Below are 26302 nucleotides of genomic sequence, written 5' to 3' on the forward strand. Positions count from 1 at the left end.
TGCAGTGGCGGTGATTGGGTTTCAAAACTAGGGGCTGTATGGTTTCAAAACTTGGTGCTGGAAGGGCAGTATACTTCCCTTTGTAGGTAGATAAGGTTTAGCATAGTGCGGGGACAACATTTTCAAAGTGGGACAACTACCCCACCTAATTGCCGCCACTGCCATAATGTATTTCAAACATAGTAATTTTCTTATCGTGCCAATAGTAGTTCCCTAAACATTCAACAGATTGCGCAAAAGTAACATACAAGTTCATATATAATTAAGTGTTTGAATCATTTTTTAGAATTTGACATTTATTTGTTTGTAATCTCAATTTTTTCAGCTATTATCCTTCTTGACACAAATAATGTAAATTAGAAAAGTAATGTAAAATATAAAAAGAAATCCATATTCTCTCATAGAAGAGATTAGGTGCATTAGACTGAAATGCATTGTCTTGCCAGTAAATTATTACTTCAATTATAAATTCTTGTAACTGAAACATGTGATAAAAAAAGTTTAGAAAGTAACTAAATAACATATATATTGCAGAAAAAAAGAGGTAGAATACATGAACAAAGGTTTATTATTTATTAATTTCAAATTAGTCTTCCGTGTTTATGACAAGCGTTCAATACGTATAGAAATATCTTTAACCATTTAATCTAGGTGGTAGCTCCAGTTATATATATATATACACGTATATATAATTATATTGGATTCCAAATGCCGGAATTTAAATTTTAAATCGCTTGTTTTTCAGATATTTCTCAACTGATTTCAATTCTCATTTATTTAATGCTCTGCATAAGAGCTACCTTCCATTGATAGTATCATCATTAATTTTTTCATTAAAATTAATAATAATGCTACGGATTTGAAAATAAAAATAAGTTTAAAATTTTAGAGTAATAGAGCCTGTATTTACTTTATGTGAGAAATATGCTTATTATGCGATATCGTCTGGCTTTTAAAATCAGGTAAAGCATTTTGGTCCGACTTGACACAAGTGGAGCCCGTTTCCAGTTCAGGGTGTCCCGAAAGTAGAACGTTCAGATTCCTAATCTCGGCCGTTTCGGTGGGAACATGACAAACTAGCTGCTTTAAGTTCGTACATATATCGACACCAGTGAAAATATTGGGTCAAGACATATACCTATATATACTCTACTACAGCCTAACAATAAACTAACTAACTCTTAAGTCTTCTTGCCGGCCCCCTGGGGGAGTGGTAAGCACATCGCACTACGACGCCAGGGGTCCCGGGTTCGAATCCTGGCCTGGGCATGGATGTTTGTGAGTGTCCATTCATCAATTTCATCATGTCATCACTCATTCCCATCTTCGCAAATTAGCCAAAAGTGGCAAGAAAAGCGAAGTAAATAAATCAAATCAAATCAAAATCAAGTCTTCTTAAACCCTTAGGTTCATGGCTGCAGCAACACAGGCCTTCCACCATCTGTCTCTATCCTGGGCAACATCAATCCAATCTTTTCCATTCTTACCGATTTCCTTTAGGTCTATCTCAACGTTATCCCTCCATCTACGTCTTGGCCTTCCTACTGGTCTCTTCCATCAGATTTCCCAACAAGAATTCAGTAAACTCTTCCTTCTTCTCCCATTCGTGCCAGATGGCCTGCCCACCTAAGTCTTCTTCATTCAATTATTCTAATAATATCTGGACACGAATAGAAATTATGTAGTTCTAAATTATGTAACCTTTTCCACTCAACTGTCTCCTCATCACTTTTAGGCTGAAATTTTCTTCTAAGGATATTATTCTCAAATGCTCTTAACCCTTAGGTACTATGGACGTGAATAGTTACGCAACTACTATGGAGCGGTCTACGAGACCTCTGCGTCATTTTCTATGTTTTAGGACAGTTATGTCACAGAAATAAAATTTATTTATTATGTTATATATAAAATTTTAAAAAATAATAGTATAAAAATACAGACAATTTAATAAGAACGAGGTCGTACATGATAAGGAAATACTAAAACTTATTCATACTTAATTTCATTACCTTTGAAATATCATTACTATTGCTTTTTATTTTCTCATAATATTACAAATCGAGAGTAACATATATATAAATATATATATATATATATATATATATATATATATATATTCTCCTTCTTGTCAGTACAATTCAACTATAATATGAACAAATAGTATGTTAACTACTATTAAAAAAACTCACGTATATACTATGGCACGTCTGACAGACCGCTCACCGGAAACAAAACTGAATAAGTATTCAGAAATCAAAGACGACAATGCAAGACTTTGAACTTGTGTAGATTCCGTCTCAACGGAAAGGTACAAGGAAGAGTCCACTTTTCATTTGAAGGGGTAAGATAGAAAAATGGTAACAAAATAACACAGCGGTCTAACAGACCGTCCAGAGTACCTTTAATATATGTTACAGTTTTAATTAATGGACCAAGTTTCACATACAGACAAAATTGCTGTTTTGTATATTTTAACTTTTAGTTTGTTAGATATTAGACGAGATGATAAAAGTTTATGAAGAGAAACGTAACACGTATTTCCTGAATTAAGCCTGCTTTTTATTTCCTCTTTAATATCATTTTCATTTGTTAGTATTACTTATCCTAATAAATCTATTTTCATGACTTTGGGAACACCATTTATAACAAAAATCATTATTAATTTATTGCACTATCCTTGCTTCATAGTATCAACTTTTAATGTCTTTATTTGGAAACAATTGTTACTTTACACTTTATCATCTGTTTGAAGTTTGTGATTTCACATTTCTAATTTCTTCGAAACTATTGACTTTACATTCTATGCTAGTTTTAAATCGGTAAATATATTTTACTCGTCTAGATTTAAACACTCTAAATACATTTTGTTACGTCATATTATGTCAGTTTAGAACGACAGTTTTATTTTTTTATCCTCTTTTTAAATCGTTCAATTTACATTAATTGGCTTGTTTTAAACCGGCGACAATCCATTCTATCCTCGTTTTAAATCATCCACTTACATTTCTTGTTTCGTTTTAATTTGGCGATAATATATTCAATCCTGATTTAAATGAACAACTTTATTTCTTGTTCTTTTTAGACCGTTTCTTGTTTTAAATCGGCAAATACGTATTTTCTAGTTTTAAAAACCGACAATATTACATATTATGGCTGTTTAAAACCTGCGACGTTGCATTTTTCAACCGTTTGAAATCAACAGCTTTACACTCTATCTTCAGATTAAATCTATAAATTTACATTACCTGTTTAGTTTTAAACTGGCTATACTACAGCTTAAGGCCCGTTTCATATAGCGGCTACATTACAGTACTTCCCCATTTTGACCTCCTCCTTGCTTGTAACCAGCAATTTACCATTTCCCACTCTAGTTATGCTTCCTCATGTACTGAAGGATCGCTTAACGAATTACCTGGCATAATCGGATGAGCTAAACGTCCGTCCCTGTTGCAGGCATTTCTCCATTTCAGCAGAGAAGCCCCGAGGCATAATTCACTGAAGCGGCGCAACACCTGCTTTTGGCTTCAATCGCCATGATTCAGTTGTGCCTGCTGTGTACGGCATCTGTCATGGGGAAATGTGGGTTTCAATCATCCGGCAACTGCTATGTCAGTTAGAAGCTGGAACAGCAATTTTCCGTCCATTTACACACAGGTATGCCGCATTGGTATACACCGTTCTCTCAGTATGCTCATATTGAGTGCAATTTAACGAATCATGAAAACCCTTCGGATTTTAGATTCTAAAATGTAATCCAATTCCCACTTATACATTATCTAACTATATTTTTCATTCCATGTGATGTAATTTCAGCATATGACGTATCTTTTAACCTGTATGTTTCAGTCTGAGCGATAAGAGTGCAACAAAGCCTAGAACTCTAAGGAACTTGTTAGCGTCCTTTCATGAATAGTATAATACCTAATTCGTAGCCTGTTGTCTAATAACAAGAAGTTTCACAAGATAGAGAAGAGAGTAAAGGCAGTGGCCTAGCAACATATCCTGAGGCCCTGTGCGAGATTAGAATGCGAAGTCCCCATCTCACTGTGAATCGATATAATATATTCAGGGATACGTCAATAATTTTCATATTTAAATAATAATAAATTATTTACGAAAATTATATTTAATAATTTCATTCATCCTAAAAATGCATTTCTCTGTTTCTCCGAGAGCTGAAAACTGAAGCTGTAGGAAGGAAGGAGGAACTGCTAATATTATCCATGCCCTCCATGAGTTGAAAATGAAAGCATTTAAATGCTTCACACCTTCCTCCGTGCGAACTGGATTTATTTTGATTTGCTTTATTTTACTTCGCTTTTTGTGCCACTTTGGTTAATTTGCGACAATGGGGATGAGTGATGATATGTTGAAATTGATGAATGGACACTCACAAACATCCATACCCTGGCCGGGATTCAAACCCAGAGACCCTGGCGTCGTAGCGCGATGTGCTAACCACGTGGGCCGGCGTGTGGGAATTGGAGGTGCTTTATTGTTAACATATTAAAATCTGGCAGTGCAAGGTCAAGGGAAATAAGAATAGACAAGAAAAAGTACTTTTTTTATTCAATAAAATAATAAATGGGTAACAATGTACAACTCCAAGCAAGTTATCGTCAATTTTTGCGTAAATGTTTCACATGAGAAATACGACAATATTTTTTACTCTTTTCGACCCCCTTAAGCTTAGGGACCACCAACCTGTGTTACGCCCTTGTTTTGACTTATTCATTCAAATTTTAACGTTTAACTAGAATATAAAATGAGAAAAAAACGAATGTTTTAATTTTTTTGCCCACAAAAATTACCTTTTCCATTTTTTTCTCATATTTTTCGTATCAACCCCTTAGGACGCGAGGCCCCGGGCGGTCGCCCACCCCTTGCTACGCCACTGAGCTAAAGTTCGTTTCAATAGCCTATGTGTTAAATTTCCTGAACGAACGGTGTATATAGATCTTGCTCAAGATAGGGAAAGATGGAAGGCCTGTGTTAAACCTTCGGGTTTAAGAAGGCTAGAGAGTTAGTTAGTTAACGGTGTATTGATACTTCTGCTTCTAGCCTAGACTCTATTGGGAAGTGCGATTGACAGAAGCTAACGTAGAGTATCATACAACGGAACTGACCCCTTTGCACAGATAACGGGAGGGAGGCACTTGTCAATTTCTGATCTTTCAAGTGGGAATAATTTTGAAGTGGAATCCGAAGACTTGATTGATTGATTTGGTTTATTTTACTTTGCATTTCTATGACTTTGGCTAATCGCAAAGATGAGGATGAATTATGAAATTGATGTGAAGGGACACTCACAAAGAGCATCCATGCCTAGGCCGTGATTCGAAATTTGGACTCCAGACGACCACTCCGCCACTAGATCGGCTGAATGTCAAGCCTAAGAAGAACATTTACAGCATAAACATGGTTACCATTAATCTGTGAGTAACACCTGATGCGTTACGTTGCTAATTCACTGACAATTATTCACGATATTCATCTGTTTGTTTATTCAAATTCAAAGCCAATATATGCTACCGACTAGTTGAACTTTCGGTAGCACGCGCATATGCTGATCAAGATATATGTTTTTCAATAGAGTACATATTATTCACAGGAGACACAATTGCAAGGAATCAACAATCTGAAATATGAAAATATTTAACACTTCTGGACTTTTTAAACTTTTAACAACCACTAACCAGATATAACCAACTAAAAAGTTTGGAATATTAACTAATTGTAGTTTATCCGGCTGTTGTTACATTTGCCACCAAATAACGGGCCAAAACCCGAAAAAAGCTAATTTTATCTAAAATCTTATTACAGATTTTAAAGTTCGTGTCAATTTTTGCATTTTGTCGCAATATGTTAAGAGTATATGTAATTTGTATACTTCTTTACAGAATCATTGATATTCAGGTGTACCAGAAGTAACAGCGCAAACGGTTTGTACACACCGTACGCTTATCACGTGTGAGGTGCCATAGTCCTACTCAGTAACAAATAACAGAATTAAAAGGTTCGCCTCGCTAGACATTACTGTTGCCTTTTTCTATTACGAAAGACTATTGTACTGTACAGTACCTATGTTACATGTTAGGCAGTGTTGAGTTTCAAACCAAGAAGCCTCGGATTGGTAAACGACACAAGCGTACGATGTGTACAAACAATGAAGTCAGTGGTGGATCGTAACCATCCATTCGCAATTATCTCGCAAACGGTTCGTTTGGGACCGCATGTTTACTGATACTTTTTGCTTCTACTATCGTGTACTTTTCACCGTTTGCGCTGTCAATTCTGGTACATCTACACTACCGACAAAAAGTTTAAGACCACCAGGAAAAAGTGCCAAAAATCAGTAGAATGTATTTCGTAATTAATGTACAAGAAACAGATGTAAGATTCTGCTTGGCAATGTACAAACATAGGTACATCCACTATACATACTAATGTCACCTCATATTTTGCTTTCATCAATGAGTCTGTCATGGGCCTTAATGACAGCAGCGCAAACATGTGGCATGCGCTCCAATAGTTTGTCCAGATAGGATGGTTGAATGTTACGCCAGGCATCGTTGATGAATTCCCATAGCTGTTGAGTGTTTCTGGGTAACTTCTTCCTGATGTCCTTATCGATTTGGTCCCATAGCAGTTCAATTGGTGAAAGATCAGCAGACTGCGGTGGCCACGTCATGATAACTTATGCCCCTTCTGTTGCCTTGCGTTCCAAATACCGCGTGCACAATTTGGATGTATGTTTGGGATCATTATCTTGTTGAAAAATAAACCCATTACCAACGAGATGACGACCATAGGGGATTGCATGGTGTACCAATATCTGATGATTCCCTTCTTTTACCAATGTTCCCTGAATTGTATGATGGTCCCCCTTCTGGTTTCTGACAAAACATCCCCACAACATTACACTTCCACCTCCATGTTTCACTGTGGGAACAAAACACTCTTCTTTCAATCTCTCGCCGACCTTTCGACGCACAAAGGTTCGCCTATTGCTGCCAAATAATTCATATTTGGATTCGTCGGTTTAGAGTACCCGTTTCCAGTTATCCACAGTCCAACCTTGGTGCCATTTAGCCCAGGCCAATCGGTCCGTCTTGTTCACACGTCGTAACAATGGCTTTCTAGCAGCTACTCTGCCATGCAGCCCTTCTTCACGCAACTTATTCTTCACCGTTGACACAGACACAGGCGTCACTCTGCTGTTATTCAGGGAAGCAGCGATGACTGGTGCTGTTAGGCGCCTGTTCCGTTTGCTAGTTACTGTAATATATCTATCGTCAGCTGCAGACTTTACACGAGCTCTTCCACTACGTGCACGATCAGCATGACTGTTGGTTTTACGGTATCTGTCCAATGCACAATGAACACCAGTCTTGGAAATATTCAGTTTACCTTGCTATTTCGCGTTTATAATAACCTTCATTTTTCAGTGCACATATCACAGCATGCTTTTCAACCGAAATCGCCTGTTCCCCACAATGACGGGCCATTTCACACAGCTCCACTCACCTTGCACACTTCACACACAATAATGGGCTCGCAATGTCGCCTGCATGAACAGCAACTGACCCTGAGCCACTGATAAGGAAGAGCATGAGGCTGGCTACCGTACTGACGCTTTCACGCACACAGCTGCAATGTTGCCAGCTTCAGCAACGCTTCTGTCACTTTCCATTTTGCCAACCACATGCTACACATTCGGCAAAATATTGGATTCGCGTCTTGCAAGGTTCAACCTAGAATACATTGCATTTTCCATGTGTATCATCGTCGCGTCTTTCTTGGACAGGAACCGTTGGTTCCATGCAACACTCCATACTGATTTTTTGGCCGTTTTTCATGGTGGTCTTAAACTTTTTGTCGGTAGTGTATATATCAATGATTCTGTAAAGAAATATATAAATGAAATATACTCTTAACATATTGAGATAAAATGTAAAAATTGACACGAACTTTAAAATCTGTAATAAGATTTTACATAAAATTAGCGGTTTTCTGGTTTTGGCTCGTTATTTGGTGACAAATGTAAACAACAGCCGGTTAAACCGTTTCAGTTTGCGCTGTCAATTCTGGTACACCTTTTAGTTTGTTTTTGGCTTTAATTGTTTGGGTAATGTTTCCATATTATACGTTAATGTATAATGCATCTTTAAGGATGGGGGAAGGAAAGAAATTAATCTATTTTGTGACCACGACATCTGCCTTACGTGTAGAGCCTACAGGTTGATATTCATACAGCTTCTAAGTACTTTGAAGAATTCCTCTGGTTTTGGATTTGATTCAAATTCGTCTACTAAATTCAAGATAGTGGATGAAGAAATCTTTAGCACAACATAATTTTGGAAAATATACTTGATGTAAGTTAGAAGCAAACTAGAATATGCATCTATTTTTTGGTCGCCAATTTACAAAACCCACATAAAACAAATAGATCAAGTGCAAAAAAAGTTTTTGAGATATCTATATTATAAGAGGTTCAACATGTCTGCATACGCAAACAGAGTTTTGTATGGCTTTTTACAGCAGGAATTCTCGTGTATGACAGCAACAGAAGAGAATTAGGACAACAGATATTTATTTATAAAATTATAACTGGGTTGTTGGATAAAAGAGAGTTTCTTCACCAAATATGTTTCAATGCTAGCACATGTAATTTAAGAATACGAAATTTATTGCTATATAATATCCCTAAAACTGAAAAGTACAAACAATCACCATTAATTAGAATGAGTAGTATGTATAATAGAATAACATCCACAAATCCAAATATTGACTTTAATGTTAACATTTTGGAATATAAAAATGCTATAAAAGCCACACTTAAGAGAGATTCTTTCACAAATGGTTGATTATTTATTGTATTTATTAATTATTGTAGAATATATATCCCTATATAGACATAAATGTGTGTGTGTATATATATATAATGTACCCATTATGTATGTGGATAAGCTTAAGGATATGTGTCCATTAATATGTGTATGTATTTATTTCATTATTGCCTCTATCCTATTATGGTCATATTTATTCTGTACATTCTTGATAAATGTGTTAATATTGGTTGTGGATATATGGATAATTTATGTGTGTTATATATATAAATATATATATATATATATATATGTATGTATGTATGTATGTATATTTGTGCGAGCACGTCATTACTCTACGTTATATAAGTGTACTTATGGTATAGTTAATAACTATGTAATTTGTATGCATGTTTTTTAATGTCACTTATATTCATATTCACATTATTTATGTTATATTAATGCCTCTGTAATTGGAGATATCCTTTCTCTGTAGAAGGCAAATAAATATATAAATAAATGAAGTAAGTAATGGATATTCAGACGCCTCTACAGCAGCGAGAAAGCATTGAGTAATGGCTCGTATAGAGCCATAATAATTCAAAATGATGCTACACTCCTTGAAGTTAATCACTGCAGTAACTATCACACGCCTCTTTGTCTTAGAACAAGAAATTACGCGCACGGGATTATTCCCTTTAGTTTTACTGCCAAATATCCAAATCTTATGACGTCATCAAATCTGCTTTCGCATCCAGTGCCCTGTTTAAGGAGGAAGCAAATCACCCTCATCGTGCGCCTATATTGCCCCAACGTTATTACGCATTTCCAGTACCAAGTAGCTACGTTTTCGACTGGAAGTGCGTAATTGCGTTTCCGCGTGTAATCTTGTTCCAAATGTAGGTTTCGACATGTTTCGTGCGTGTCAAGAGAGCAGAGTGGAGACTCTAGAATTTTTTTTAACTTACTCCTGAGTGAAAGTGTACACGGTATATGGATGGTGTTAGTCAAAGGCTTACCTGAAATCCTAGATCATAATTGAGAAGAGAATTTCTTGTGCAGTCTGCATTTGCTAGGTATGCGAGTTGCCAACAGAGAGGAGTGGTGGGTTACGAACTTCGGTGTCCCTTATGTTAGTAATTAGAGTTCATAATTTAAAATTAGGAAAGATAATTTTGATTGATTGAGTTAGTTTTTTAAGTCAACTTTATGCACAGTAAGGCTAATTTGGACTAGACCTACAGTTTTTTTAAAAAATGGTATCCGAACGAGTATGTACCTCTACCGGGTATCGATGTTGATTGCAAGGCGACGACGCTACCACTGCGCCTTCTGGGAGGCCCCTATTCTATTGATAGTGAAAAACATGGATTGAATATATAATTTCAACGATGTTCGCTACTTTTATTTAATCGAGACGATGCGAATGAGAGGTGTGACTTTCCTTTTTGTCTAAGCCAAGGATTACTACGTCACGGTAGCTGGCCAATCTCCGTGCAGAGTTATGGGACTCTCCTTAAATTTACAACTGCACTGAGTCCTCTCATGATGTGATGTTGGAAAACAATCAATAATGTACACTCTTACATTTTCCAAGGTATATTGAAGCCATATCATTTTGAACATTCACTGTATCATAACGCCACTATCCGCAATTATCGCTACCCAACTATCACAATACAACAAGGCGTTTGTTTCTTTTTTAAACTAATGTCTTCCATAGATTTCGCATCACTCACACATCTCAATCAATGTTCTGTTCAATTACAACACGTTGTCTTGGAAACTCACCAATTAACAGACTGAGTCTGTCTAGAAATTTATTTAAAACCGGACATGGCTTCAGTTTCTAGTACCTTGGACATTTTTTTCATACAATCTTCAACGTAGAGCCAAAAAAATAAAAATAACACTAACAATAACATTGAAATAAATAAATAAATAAAAAGCATTAGAGGGAAAATAATGTAAACAAACAAAATTTATACAAGTTTGAAATAAACAAGGCGTAATAGAGGTGATCAGATGAAATTAATGAAACGACAATTACAACACACGGAGACAGGACACAACACAAGACTCATGTAGGATATTACTTGCTGTGGGTCCAGACGGCAGAGCTTCGTTAGAACAAAGATGTTCACGGTGAACTACATGCAAGTGAGATTGACACTTCAGTTTTTTCTTAATGCACCGATAGTCAATAACAGAAATAAGTTAATTTAATTAGTGTTACAACGGAACAACAGAAAAACATGATGAATAGATTCTCTCGGGCTATCGACCAGGTGAGTTGTGTAAAATATTCCAAGCTTTCGAGAGCTAACGTCACTCTCATCTTCAGGGTTGAACCCTGAAGATGCCCGAGAGAATCTATTCATCATTCGTAGCCAGGAGAGCTTCAAGCCTTACTTGAAATAAATGAGTTAGAAGGGAAAATTTATTATGAAATACAGTAACCAGGTCAAACGTTCATGTTTTCGTATTCAACACTTAATGCAAATATGGAAGGATAGGCGATGTTAGAAATTTTCTAGAGGTGGGGTGAGGCCATTGGTGTAAAAGTGAAAAGCAAATGCAAGATTCAAATAGCAATTTATATTAATATAAATTAATAATTACCTATTATTTTATTGTCAATTTATTATTATATACCTTTGGGAAGGGTCTACTAATCTATAAACTATATGCATGTCTACGTAGCAGATTGGTAACTCACCCTAAAGTAATATATTCCAGGTTCGAACGCTGGGCAAGGTTATAATACTTTCTTGAATGTCGAAAATGTACAAAAATGAGATTTTTATGTGAGAATTTAAATGGAAAAAAATGCTTCTTATCTTCCAAATATTTTTCTTGAACGGTGTATGTAAAAAGTCAAAACCAAATAGAATAATTATGTATTTCCATGTATTAACGGATTTTAATGTGTAAATATAAAAATACACTGATGTGTCGAAAATTCAATCACTTAATGTACTTATTTCTATGCTTCCTTTTGACATTTTACGTCGCTTTTGCGACGGAGATGATTCATTACGAACTGATGAAACCGTATCAGGACAAACACAATGATACCTGACCAGAGTTGGAACATGTGACATCCGACATTCCTACACGTTATGCTGTCCATGAAAGTCAGAATTTTGTGTATCTAATAGTAGAATCTGTCAATGATATAATCATAATAATAAATTGACAATAAAACTAATATATCTAATATATAAAAATGGATGTACAGTGTTGTATATGTGTGTGTGTGTTTGTTCCGGCATAACTCTCGAACGCCTGGTGCGATTTCAACCAAACTTGGTACACGTATCACTTGCAATTTGGAAATAATATTTTTGGGGTGGGGTGGGGTGGGAAGGGGTGACATGTAAAAATAATTGCGAAAGACCGATATTGAATTCCGCACAAACAGATATCCGTGGCTCTATTCAATCCCGCACAACGATAGTGTTTCTCGGGTTGTCTAACATTCAGGCTGATATGACTTTGTGTTCCGAAAATGACCGATATTAGCGTGGAATCCATAGTTTACGTGGTCGCTAAGATGAATAGTGACATTCCAAATGCCGTTCAACTCCGACACCCCTGGCACCCCTAGAGGTGGTAGTGAGAAGGGGGTGACATGTAAAACGACCGATGTTAGTGTGGAATCCATAGTTTTCGGGGTCGCTAAGATTAATAGTGACACTCCCAATGCAGTTCAACTCCAAGTTCATTTTGCACTATAGTTAGAATTCAATATTTTCCTGTCTAATAGAATATTGGGATAAATAAATACCCGTGCAACGCCACGTAATCAGCTAGTAGTTAATAAATTTTATTTGATTCTTATTCAATTTCAAATCAACTGCATGAGTCATCTACAAAAGAAATTCTGACGAAACCAGGGCAATCAGCCCTCCCAACCAACGAAGAAAATGGTAATTTAAGGACACAAAAACTTAAAGAATGTCATCGATAGAGCACCGTATTCGCGAGATATGGCCCCGGGTGGGTTTTTGTTGTTCCCCAAACACAAATTACCACTTCGTGGAAGGCGTTTTGAGTCCATTGAAGCCATCAAACAAAATTCGCAGAAGTAGCTGAAGGACATACCGGAAAGTGCCTATAAGAAATGTTTCGACGACTTGATTATTCGTTGGCATAAGTGTATCGCATCAAATGGGGCCTATTTTGAAGGTGACAAAATAAATTTGGATGATTAAAACAATATTTTGAGTTTTATTGAACAATTTTCGGTATTCTTTTGACATAGCAGTATCATATTCTATTTAGATTTTTTCCAAAAATTAATATCAAGACAATATTTACTTTCACATGGTCTTCAAGGATATATTTGTTAGAAAGGAAAATCATTCTTAATAGTGATTTTTCTACGTTCGTTGCAAGAATGCTCATAATAAACTCCTCACAAAAAGTCTGGAATATTCCATTTGTCGGGGAGAGAGGACATGGGCAGGGCGCAGTGCGGGTGGAATGTAGTTGGAAACATGAGAAAAGAATGCAGGCAGAACAGCATGTGATGTACGTGCATATCCGGGCAACAGCTAGCGCCATCTAAAATGTGGTAGCTACAACCTATCAGTACCGGCCGAGTTTACCTGGCCGTCACGCAGCATGTCAAATCCAGTGTCTTCGAAGCAGTGCAAGCGTTAAATGGATATCTGGCGTTAACGATGGTGATAACGCAGTTTGATCGCACCAGGATTGTGACATTGTTGCAACAAGGGCGTACACAGGCGGAGGTTGCACGTGTGGTCGGGGTCACCCAAGGAGCGGTATCCAAAACATGGAAACGATTCAGGAACACGAAGGGTGTATCAGACACGCCGAGAAGTGGTCGTCCAAGAGTGACAACACGCCGTCAGGATGCATACATTACTGTGACTGCACGCCGAAGGCCAACAGCGACTGCCCGGGAGTTGCAAAAGGACTTGTTGCAAGCATCCGGCGTTCGTATCGCGACCCAGACTGTGCGTAATCGTTTGCATAGTGTCGAACTAAGGTCATATAGGCCGCTGAGACGTGTGCCACTGCGACCTCACCATCGGCGGAACAGACGAATATGGGCTGATGAACATCGTAGGTGGGATGTGCAACAATGGCGGAATGTGATGTTTTCCGATGAAACAAGGATCTGTTTGCGGCATGATACGCGACAACAACGTGTTTGGCGACGTCGCCAACGCCACGGGAGGCAGCAGCATGTGCAAGAAGTCCATCCCTTTGGTGGTGGTGGAATCTTGTTTTGGGCAGGTATCATGTACGGGCGACGGACACCTCTCGTTCCACTGCAAGGGCGGTTGACGTCTCGACGCTATGTGGATGAAGTGCTACGGCTTTTCGTGCTTCCATTTCGCTACCAGTATGGTGCCGACTTTGTCTTTGTGGACGATAACGCTCGTCCACATCGTGGAGCACGAGTGACCAATTTCATGCAGGATGCTGACGTTCGTCGTATGGATTGGCCAGCACTCAACCCGGACATGAATTGCATTGAGCATGTGTGGGCGATGTTGAAGCAAGCCATTTCACGTCGTCCACAGCCTCCGCAATCACTGCCAGACCTCATCCAGGCTGCCCAGGTTGAATGGGATCGTCTCCCACAGGATGCCATCGATGCACTCATCTCTGGGATGCCACAAAGTGTGCGGGAACTGCACAGTGCAAGAGGAGGCCATACACATTATTGAGGGACTCACTTTATGTGTGTCACACACTGTGGCCGTTTTGCACAGTTCATAGGGAAGACGTTTTTTTCCTTCCCTTGATTTTGGTTGTTTTTCGTTCACTATATTTGGTTGCTTTGGTGAACTTGGCAAGCTGGCATCGTCACTTGTCCTCTATTTTTGCACTTGTCCTATCACAGGGTGTATCATTTTTGCTACAATAAATGTCTCTGTTCCCATTTCTTCACTTTCTTCTTATATTCCAAACTTTTTGTGAGGAGTTTATATTAATTTTAAAAAACGAATAAACTGCACACAATAACACTGCACAAAATTTATTGTAACTACTATATAGGAATCATGAGTCATGACATCCAATCTTACACTTAAAAGGTGTGATACAATTTGCGAAAGTGTGAATCCATTGCGGAAGTGGAACACAAAATTTCGAGCCTTCTGTCACAGTCGCCTGAGTGAAATTTGAACGGCTCCATATCCACAACACAGGCAAGCCTAGAACAGTTTCAGATCTTGAGCAGTAGCAGACATACTGCTTTTTGAGGAGAGGAATTCCAAGATTTTCTAGAGAGTAGTAGTATTTACGGTACGGACGGTGCGAGAAAGTACGAGCTCCTCTCCAGCAGATTTGCTATACTTAAAACTTGCTCAACATGCCTACATGAGCTTTTTGCTCAAGTGTGGAGCTCTTATAATTCAAGATTTTTGTAAAAAATGCCCTCGGGAATTTTTCAGAAAGTACGAACCCCTCTCCAGCAGATTTGCTATACTTAAAACTTGCTCAACATGCCTACATGAGCTTTTTGCTCAAGTGTGGAGCTCTTATAATTCAAGATTTTTGTAAAAAATGCCCTCGGGAATTTTTCAGAAAGTACGAGCTCCTCTCCAGCAGATTTGCTATACTTAAAACTTGCTCAACATGTCCATTTGTTCAAGTGTAGCACCTGCCTAACCCAAGAATTTTATAATTCGGAAAATATCAAACCCCTCCTCAAGCAGATTTACAAAAATTGCATTAGTTTGTCTATAAACTTGTATCTATACCTACCTATACATATTTACTTCAGGTTTAAGTTTAATTGGATACCATTCAATTTGCTTATCCAATATTAAAACAATGCAATATGCAGAGACCCTCTCTAGAATTGCGCATGTTTCCCCTCTGTGGCAATGTGCGCAATTCCCGAGACGGTAGTATTGATTTTTTTCCTCAGTATTTACAGAAATTCCCGATTATTGCATCAGCCAGTTATGTGAGACTGACTGAGGAGAACAGACGTGTTGATACAGTACTTCTCATACTTACAGGTTTAAATTCATATTGAACAATATAAAATCTGATATTTGTTGTAATCTACTTATATTTAGAGTCAAGCTTATATTTGTCCCAGCCTGTTATACATAACAAGGTTATTGCTATTCAAGATATGCATGTTCGTGCAGGCATTTGCGCTGGGTCAGTGTGAATGATTTTCCACTTGTGGGCTATTGGTTTTACAACCTGTCATAAGATTAATATTATTAATATTAATCCATAGAGATTAGATTTGAATCCCAGGAAATTTTATATAAATACCAAAACCAAAAATATTAAGTGTATACACACATATATACATACACACACACAAAGTATAGTGCTGAACCCAACTGATATTTTTTATTCAGTATAAAGTTTTGAATTGAATCCCAGGAAATTGTATATAATAAACAACAACAAAAATGCCGAATCAAAAATATTGTAATCAGTGCAATAAGAATATATCCAGCTCTAATTGGGCCAAGCATCAAAAAATTTGTAATCCAGACAAATACAAAACTCCCACAAAAATTTGCCCCAAATGCAATAGAAAATATAACATGGAATATTTTACATATAAACATAAAGATACTTGCTCTGTACAGTCATCAACATCTGGTCTGAAAAGAAAGCACGAAGCACCTCTTAATGCCAGATCAGCAAAGCAGCCACGCTATGAACCCATCCGTAGCAGTTTTAACGGCCAATTAAGGGATCACCGGTTTGTATCAGAGCCAAGATGTGGCATTGAGAATTTCTTGAACAGTATAAATTCTGATCTCCAGGCAATTCTAAATGCACAAAATGGCTCTTATAAGCTATCCCTCAAATTGTATACTCAATATAAGAAACCAAATGGCACAAAATTTACACAGCCCCACATAACAGAAACTGTACCTGTATATTCAAATGCAAATTCAGACACAATAATAAGCAGCTTGATAAATCAACTGAATATTAAACACTCTGAATTTGCTGCAAAAGAGTCCGGATGGAGCCTATGCGGTTCATCACACAAGTTATATGTTAATATTTCTGAATTCAGCCCATTACAAGGATCTACATATCTGCCATTACCTGCTAATATCAAAAACAAAAGAGCCGTGGTCAATATAAAAAACACCGACCAGAAATGCTTTTTGTGGTGTATATTAGCTGCTTTGTATCCAGTTTCAAGGAATCCTGAGAGAATAAGTTATTACAAACAGCATGAACATGATTTTGACGATGTCAGTTCAGAATATTGATAAATTTGAAAAAAGGGCCAGGCACATCAATGGCAAACAATTATCTATTAATATATTTACTTGTTCCACTGGCAATTGCCCGATAGCACCTCTCAGAATCAGTACACTTGATGATGAAGCTGCAATTCCGATTGATTTGCTCTTAATTGAAGGAGATGGTACATATCATTACACTCTGATACATAATCTTGAAGCTTTAGTGAGAACACAACTAGACAAAACTCATACAATATTTAAGTTGTGCAGAAGATGTTTAACTGTATTTGATGGTCAAAAAATGGTGAAAGGGGTTCGGGAAGAGAGTGCAGAAATTGCTAAAAACAAGTTAATTGAGCATCTGAAATACTGTGGCAACCATAAACCTGTTCATATGGTGATGCCCAATCCAAGTGAAAATTGCAAATTCAAAAAGTATGAAGCCTTGTTGGAACACCCAGCACATATTGTCTGTGATTTCGAATCGAACCTCAAACCTCTTGCATTCTGTAGCCCAGATCCAGAAGAATCTTCAATTACACCATACCAGCAACATGAACCTTCCAGCTTTTGTTATGTGGTTGTACAGGATGGTGTTGTTAGTAAAGAATATTCATACATGGGGCCAGATGCCATCAAAATATTTGCACATAGAATAGAAAATGAGTGCCGTGACATAGCATCTAACATCTTATTAAAATCAAAGCCTATGTTGCCTTTAACAGAGGAACAGATTGAGGATTTCAACAATGCAGAAAAATGCCCGGTATGTGATTCTGAATTTTCAGATACAAATATCAAGGTACATCACCATTCTCATACAGATGGTCGATATAAACAGGCCCTGTGTAATAGCTGTAATATTAAGATCAAGAGACCAAGATTTGTCCCCATATTTTGCCATGGAGCATCCAATTATGATTTCCATCATCTGATCAGGTACGAGGGTTTTGACAAACAGAATTTAAATATTTTAGCTGAAAATGATGAAAAATATATATCTATTAGCAAGATAATTAAAGTTGATGATGTTTCTATTCACATAAGATTTCTTGATTCTTACAGATTTTTATCTGCTGGCCTGGCCACACTGGCCTCTCAATTATCTGATGAACAATTCAAAATCACACGTGCATTGTTTCCAAATCAGGACCTGAAATTAATTAGGCGGAAGGGTGTATATCCATATGACTATGTTACAGATTTTTCTAAATTTGATGAGTGTTCCCTGCCACCACAACAAGAGTTTTACAGCAAAATCAGAGGATCTGGAATCACTGATGAAGATTATCACCATGCTCAGTTGATGTGGAACAATTTAAAATGCAAGACATTTGGTGATTATCACATGGCATATTTGAAACTTGATGTCACTCTCTTAGCTGATATATTGCAAGCATTCAGAAAATCTTCCATGCAAAATTATGGACTGGACCCAATATATTTTTTCAGTGCCCCGGGCCTAGCATGGTCTGCAATGTTTTTCAATACCAAAAAGCAATTGGATCTGATCCACGATCAAGATAAGTATCTGTTTATGGAGGAATGCATAAGAGGAGGGATGGTGCAATGTTCCCAGAGATATGCCAGAGCAAATAACAAGTATATGCCTGATTATGATCCAGCACGGCCATCAAATTATATAACGTATGTAGATGCAAACAACCTCTATGGTTATGCCATGATGGATAAACTGCCATATGCAGAGCTTGAATGGGTTGAAAATTTCAATATTGAAGATCTTAAGGACTTTGATGACAGTGAATATGGCCTATTCATAGAGGTTGATCTGACAATTCCAGATAATTTACACAATAAATTTTCTGATCTGTCCCCAATTCCCGAGGTCCAGTGCTCACCTGGCTCTAAACAGAAGAAGCTCATGATGACTCTGGATCCGAAACAAGGATATGTCATATATTACAAAAACCTCCAGTTCCTGATGAAACATGGTGTTCAAGTAACCAAAGTTGGCAAAGTCTTGAGGTTCAGGCACTCAGAATGGTTGAAACCATATATTGATACAAACACGGAGCTTCGAACATCTGCAAAGAGCCAATTTGATAAGAGCTTGTTTAAATTGATGGTGAATTCAGTGTATGGCAAAACAATTGAAAATGTCAGGAAACATACCGATGTTAAAATAATTACTGACCCCAGCCGGAGCAAAAAATTGGTTGCAAAACCCAACTTCAATTACAGAAGAATTTATGATGAGCACATGGCACTTTTCAACATGAAGAAAACAAAGATTAAGTTTGATAAACCTATTTATGTAGGGGCTGTGATATTGGAAAGGTCCAAATTACATATGTTAACATTGTATTATGATGTGCTGAAACCTTTTTATGGTGATCGTGTAAAATTATTGTACATGGACACGGATAGTTTTATTCTTGATATTCAAACAGAAGATGTTTATCAAGATATGTCACAGCCTGAATTGTTTCAATACTTTGATACCAGTGAACATACAATAATTCAACACCACTACAACAAAAAGGTGCCTGGCAAGTTAAAAGATGAGACACTTGGTGATGTTATTGTGGAATTTGCTGGGTTAAGTGCCAAGGTGTACAGTTTTAAAACATGTAGTGCTGTTGTCAAAAAGGCCAAGGGCGTTGGCAGAGTTACTGTGGAAAAAGATCTTGAATTTGAAGATTATAAAAATTGCATCAAGTCCCAGAATTCAATCAGAACATCAGAAAATAGAATTCAGAGTGAGGATCACTTATTGACTAGCAATATTGTAAGAAAAGTGGCCCTGGACCCACATGATGATAAGAGATGCATTTTGTCATGTGGCATACATACTTTACCATGGGGGCATTGTGATTTGAAAAGTGGGAAACAATGCCCAATTACAGAGCATGATTTGAAATAAATAAACATGCCTATGAACTTATTTGGGTTCAAAAAACAAGGTATTATGGACCTGCCCACACCACAACCCTCTCCTGATATACTGTCTAAACTGAGTGGCTTGTTAATTATTCATCTGAACAGCATATTTACAGATAATGATGATGAAACAGGCAAAACATTGTACATATTTAACAATAATTTAAATCATTACCAATTACCTGTAGGTGGGCAATTGCAATTTATTACAACCCCTGAGGGTGATGTCAAGATTTCAGTAGGGAGAAATATTTATAGAATTAAGCACTCAAACATGATTTCTGGCACTGTTTATACTGTTTCTGCTGGTGACTGCTTATATATTGAGGTCCCGGGATCATATGACAAGCTTATACCCTTTTTTATAGAATTAAGAATCAGATACTCTATAATAAATAACCATTAAAACAAAATGCCTAATGATATATTTGGCCATACAAGACATGAAGATCACAGTGATGAGATTCTGATGCTTGATGTCAGAGTCAAGAAATTAAGAAGTGATTTACAAGCTTTACAAACCACACTCAATGCCAGTCTTCAACTAGAAATTACAAATTTACAATCACAATGCATGGACCCTCTTCTTAAAATTGATTCTGAACTCAAATTTTTGCTTCAGAAATATACTGATTTGGCAACATTAGATAATTTTCAAAGTTTAGAAGAAGCTGTAGCAGCTCTTCAAGCCAAATTTAAGACCCAGGCCACCAACTCTGAGCAATTGAAACAGCAATTGGAAGAGCAGATTAATAATGTCCAGGCACAGCTCCAAACAATTGTCAAAAGCATAAAATCACAAGAAGATTTTGATCTAGTGATTTCCACTCTAAAGGAACAGATTCAGTCACTCCAAATACCTAATCTGGATCCTCTGAACAATGCCATAGCCGAGGTTAAAGAAAAAATTGAGACACTTGAAAATTTTATGAACAATTTGCCATCTTCTGATGCTTTGAATGCAATAACTCGGAGTGTTGCCAACATTAAGCTGCAACTTGAAACATATGAAGATTTTGGAAAAATTCAAAGTACCATAACCCATCTTGAAGATACAATAGCAGCAGTGCAAAGTGATTTGGCAAATGTACAAGAATCTCGCCTGCCTGGGATTGTAGATACTCTTGTCAGTGTCCAGGAACAGATCACAAAGCTTGAAAACCTCAACACTGAATCTGAACTATCTCATTTTCATCACTTGATCGATGATATCCAAACAAAGCTTGAAATTTTACAACAATCAACACCCTCTCAGGCAGATATAGCCCTGCTCCAAAATGCTATGCAAAATGTGGCTGATGCATCTGAATTAAACAATGTGAAATTGGCACTTGAATATTTGCAAAATACAGTATCAAATCTTCCCACATCACAGGAACTTAAAAATATTAAGAGGGCAGTGAATAGGATATTGAAATCAGAAGATATCAAGAATATCCAGACAGAGATCAAACATCTCACTCAGACAGTTGCCACTCTACCAACCAATCAACATATTAATGAACTGCATGCCCTGTTTGAGGATATCAGAAGACAGGTCCATGATCTTACTGCTCAAAATTCAAAATTGGCAGTTGTTGAAAATTTGCAACAAATTGTAGCTAATATCAAGCAACAGCTAGGAACCATGGAATCCAATCAAGCAAATGCTCTGTCTGTTTTTGCCACCCAGCTTCAAGAGATTGTGCAACAATACAAGAAACTTATTGTGGACATAAAAATCAAGCCAGGCCACGATGATGTTGTTAGGACCATCAATGAGCACCTTGAATCTGTAACAAGCAGATTGCTCACAGCAGAAAAAGAAATAACAGGCATAATCGAGAATCCAAAACATACAGTAATTCTTGAATTGTACAGCATCCCCAACAAAGAATATGATTCACCATTTACACCAGGTGGCAAAATATATATGCTGTCCCCTGCACAATTTTATTACCAGTTTTTTGTTGGGGGCACATTGAGACCAATCAAGATCAAATATTGGCATCAACCACAGGCACACCACTACCCCATCTTATCAATAACAAATGCTGACAACAAACCAAAAATCACCAGTGTAGAATTGGAGGATTTTACAGACCCCAATACATTAGAAACAGCATATGTTGAAGATGATGGATCTCTGGAATTTAAAATACAAATAGGAGACAAATTATATTTAGAAAATCCTGCAGTATCAGCTGCTGAACACCCCATAGTTGCAATATTCTTGTTTACATATTATGTCTAGACAAATTATTGTTGATGAACTACACAGACAAGCCAGGCATAATTTTAAGAGACTGCCAGTAGTCACAAAGGGCATAGATGATTTATGGCAGAGCGACTTGATTGAGTTGTCAAGTGGACAGTTGAAAAACTTAGACAAAATCAACAAGGGCTACAAGTATCTACTCACTGTAATAGACACATTTTCAAAATTTGCCTGGGCTCTGCCACTCAAATCCAAGACTGGAACATGTGTTACAGAAGCCATCAGGACAATCATCAATCAGAGTGGAAGATCACCGCGCTATTTGCAAACAGATAATGGCAAAGAATTTTATAATTCTGTGTTCCAACAATTTATTAAAAGCCATGCAATACAACATTACTCGAGTTACAGTGATCTCAAGGCCTCAATTGTAGAGAGATTCAACAGAACCTTAAAAAATCTTATGTATAAACAATTTACACTCCAAGGTAATTATAAATGGATTAATATTCTTCCAGAACTTCTACATAAATATAACAACTCTGTCCATTCCACAATCAACATGAAACCCTCTGAAGTAACTTCATCTGATGAGCAAAAATTGATCAGGACTGTTTATTATCCTAGATACCAGGCAACAACAAGAAGGGCCAAATACAGGGTGGGGGATCAAGTAAGAATAAGCAAATATAAGCACTTATTCAAGAGAGGCTTTACAAGAAACTGGAGCACCGAATTATTTACAGTGGTTCAAGTTAAACCCGGGACCCTTAACACATATATAATAAAAGATCACCGAGGAGAAATTCTCAAAGGCAGGTTCTATGAACAAGAGCTCAGCAAAACTAAACAGCCTGACACATATCTCATAGAAAAAGTCATCCGCAGAAAAGGCAACAAGTTACTTGTCAAATGGCTGGGTCATCCGGAAAACAGCTGGATCGATGCAGACAAAGTGATAATATGAGCACCTGGGATGTTATAAAGAGGCTGCCAGAACCTGAACAACAGAATAAGAGAAATGGCAAGTTGCTGCCTGATAATATTAGGTGTCTTATTGTTGGGCCATCTGCTTGTGGTAAAACTACACTAATAGTTGATAATTTTTTATTAGCCCCCAACTGGTTAGACTGGAAAAACAGGCACTTGTATGTCTTCTCTAAGAGCTTGGAACAATTAAAATATCAGCAGCTGATGAAGCTATATGATGGATTGGATATTGCCACTTTTGAACCAGATGTTAAACCACTTCACGAATGTCTCGATAATTCTGTTGTTGTGTTTGATGACATTATACTGGATAATCAAAACAAGGTTAGAAATTTCTTTACACAGGGCCGACACAAAAATATTGATTGCTTCTACCTGGCACAGACTTTTTCTAAAATACCGAAGCAGCTGATCCGAGACAACAGCAATTTTATATGTGTGTTTCATCAAGATCATACCAACCTCAAACACATACATGATGAATATGTAGGTGGGGACTTGAGCTACAATGATTTTTCCAAGTTTTGCAGCAGGTGCTGGAACCAGGACAGTTATGGGTTTGTCACAATTGATATGACAAGAACACCCAGTAGTGGCAAATACAGAAATAAAATCAACGATTTTCTAGACGTTGAAACATATATAAATAACCATGAAACGACCAGTCATTGACGATCTTAAGTTAAGAGATTATCTTGTAAAAAGATTTAAGGGATGGAAATCAGAGAACCGAGGAATTTATGAAAAACACAAGCAAACAGAACAGCCTGTAATTGATGCTATTAATAATTTAGGTAAGAATATCAAAACTGTTACAGAGCAGAATCAAGATTTGATCACGGAGCTTGTACCTGTAGCTGCAAGGAACATATTAGATTATCCATTCACCCCACTTTCCAGTATTCATACACCTAGTCCTGTTGCTCCTCGAAGAATTGAAGCTACTCAGGATCCTATTGAATTGGGTCTTCTTGCTCAAAAATATTTAACCACACCTAAAGACAACAAAGATGAGGTTTTTGGCTTATATGCTGACACAGAGCTTGACGGCAGCATCATTCATAGAATTGGCAATTTCAGAGTAACATTTATGGGGGATGATCTGATTGTTTATTCAGAATCTCGTCTCGGAGAAAAAGGTGGTTTTGTTAAGTACCCCGGCACACCTGGGTTGTGGGAACTGATGACTAGGAAAAGGCCTGGCAGCTATACAGATCAAGATTATGAGCATTACAAAGAAATATTAATAAAATCAGATGCTCTATACCAGAACAATGATCCCACACAAAAAAGGGTCAAGTCTAGCAGTGGGGCAAAATACAATAATTTAATCAAGCCCATATGGTCACAAATTAAGACTGGCAGTGGAATCAAACAATACAACACCCTGCCCAAAGAATTTGTGTGGGTTGATGATGTCAGGAAACTTGTGGATAGGTTGCTGGTGATAGCTGGGGAGGAAAATGCTGGCAACCACAATTTTTACAATGAAAAGGTTGGAATTATGGACATGATAAGCACAAAATTGTCTAATTTTATAGTGAATGACCCTAAGGGGATTGGATATCTCATAAAAATTATTAATACTCTACCACCTAAATTTTGGAATATTTCTGAGGGTCGGGGCCTTGTTAATGACATTATAAACAAGCTGCCATTTGAACTACATATTCCAGGCTATCAGTATTGTGGTCCAGGCACAAAATTGGATCATAGATTAAACAGAGGTGATCCTGGTATTAATCCCCTAGATGCTGCTTGTAGAGACCATGACATAGCATACAACACACATTCTGATCTTGACAAGAGACATGTTGCAGACAAGAAATTAGAAGAGGCTGCATTTGGCAGATTTGTAAGCAAAGATGCATCTTTGAGTGAGAGAATATCAGCATTGGGGACCACCATAGCTATGAGCACCAAACAAAAACTGGGGTGGGGGTTGTGAATATGTATATAATAAACCTACAATGAAGGCCAAGGGTGTTATGTATCAAATACCTTATGCAGGTCTCAAATCTCTTAAAACTATTGACAGTCTCTTGACCAAAAAGCAGGGCAAGAAAAAAAATTCTTGTCTTGCAAAGGGACATGGTATGAAATTGTTGCTCAGTACCCCCCAATTAAAAAAATTACAGCAATCAAGAAAAAAATCACATACAGGGGGTTTCATATTTACTATCCCGGCCATCTTAGCTGCTCTCGGGGCTGTGGGGAGCTTGGCTGGGGGATCAGCCGCCATAGCAAAAACAGTAATAGATGCCAAGAAAAATAGGGCAGAATTAGATGAGCAGAGGCGCCATAACCTGGCCATGGAGAAAAAAGGTAAAGGTGTTAAGAGAGCCATGAATAAGTTTAAAAAAAACAAGAGCCGCTTACAAACCAAGATATTGAAGCTTTAATCAAGCCACTGGGCATCAAACATTTTAGGGGTGTGTACATGTCTGATTCTTTACCAGAACAACCACTCAACAAAGAGTGTGGCATTGTTAATTTGGATGAGTACAAAAATCAGGGCACTCACTGGATTTGCTATCTTAAATATTTAAAAAATGAGGCATTTGTGTTTGACTCATTTGGAGGTGTTCCACCTGAAAATTTAATAAAATATCTAAAATCAGGTAATCTTTATTACAATAATGCCCGTCTTCAAAACTTCAAAGATGTTAATTGCGGACATTTGTGTTTATCTGTTCTTAGATATATGTCTCAAATAAATAAACCATCAATTGAAAATTTTCAAAAAGCCTTGTGGTATCTGAAACATCATGGGGGTATTCCATCTCACCAGCCAAAATTCAATATTGAAACTCAAATTACATGATGACATTGTGTATCCCAAAACAATAGCTCTCAGAGCATTTTACGGCATGTACTTGATCCCTAATATTACACACCACAACAACACAATTGCAGTAGGGGATCAAAAAATTGTCATCACTCCAGGGCAATATAATCTATCCACTCTAAATGCTCAATTACCCAGAGGTGTAGTGTTAAGTCAAAATTCTGTCACTCACAGAGTAGAGATTGTATCTGCTACGGAAACAGTGGATCTGGGTACTATAGGAGAGCTGTTAGGCTTTGAGAACAACACAAAACTTGAAGCGGGCATCAAACACACTGCTATGAATATACCCAAATTCTTAGCCATAGAGACTCTGAAC

This window comes from Lepisma saccharinum, chromosome 3 (assembly GCF_977018435.1).
Source record: "Lepisma saccharinum chromosome 3, izLepSacc3.1, whole genome shotgun sequence".
Taxonomy (NCBI): Eukaryota; Metazoa; Arthropoda; class Insecta; order Zygentoma; family Lepismatidae; genus Lepisma; species Lepisma saccharinum.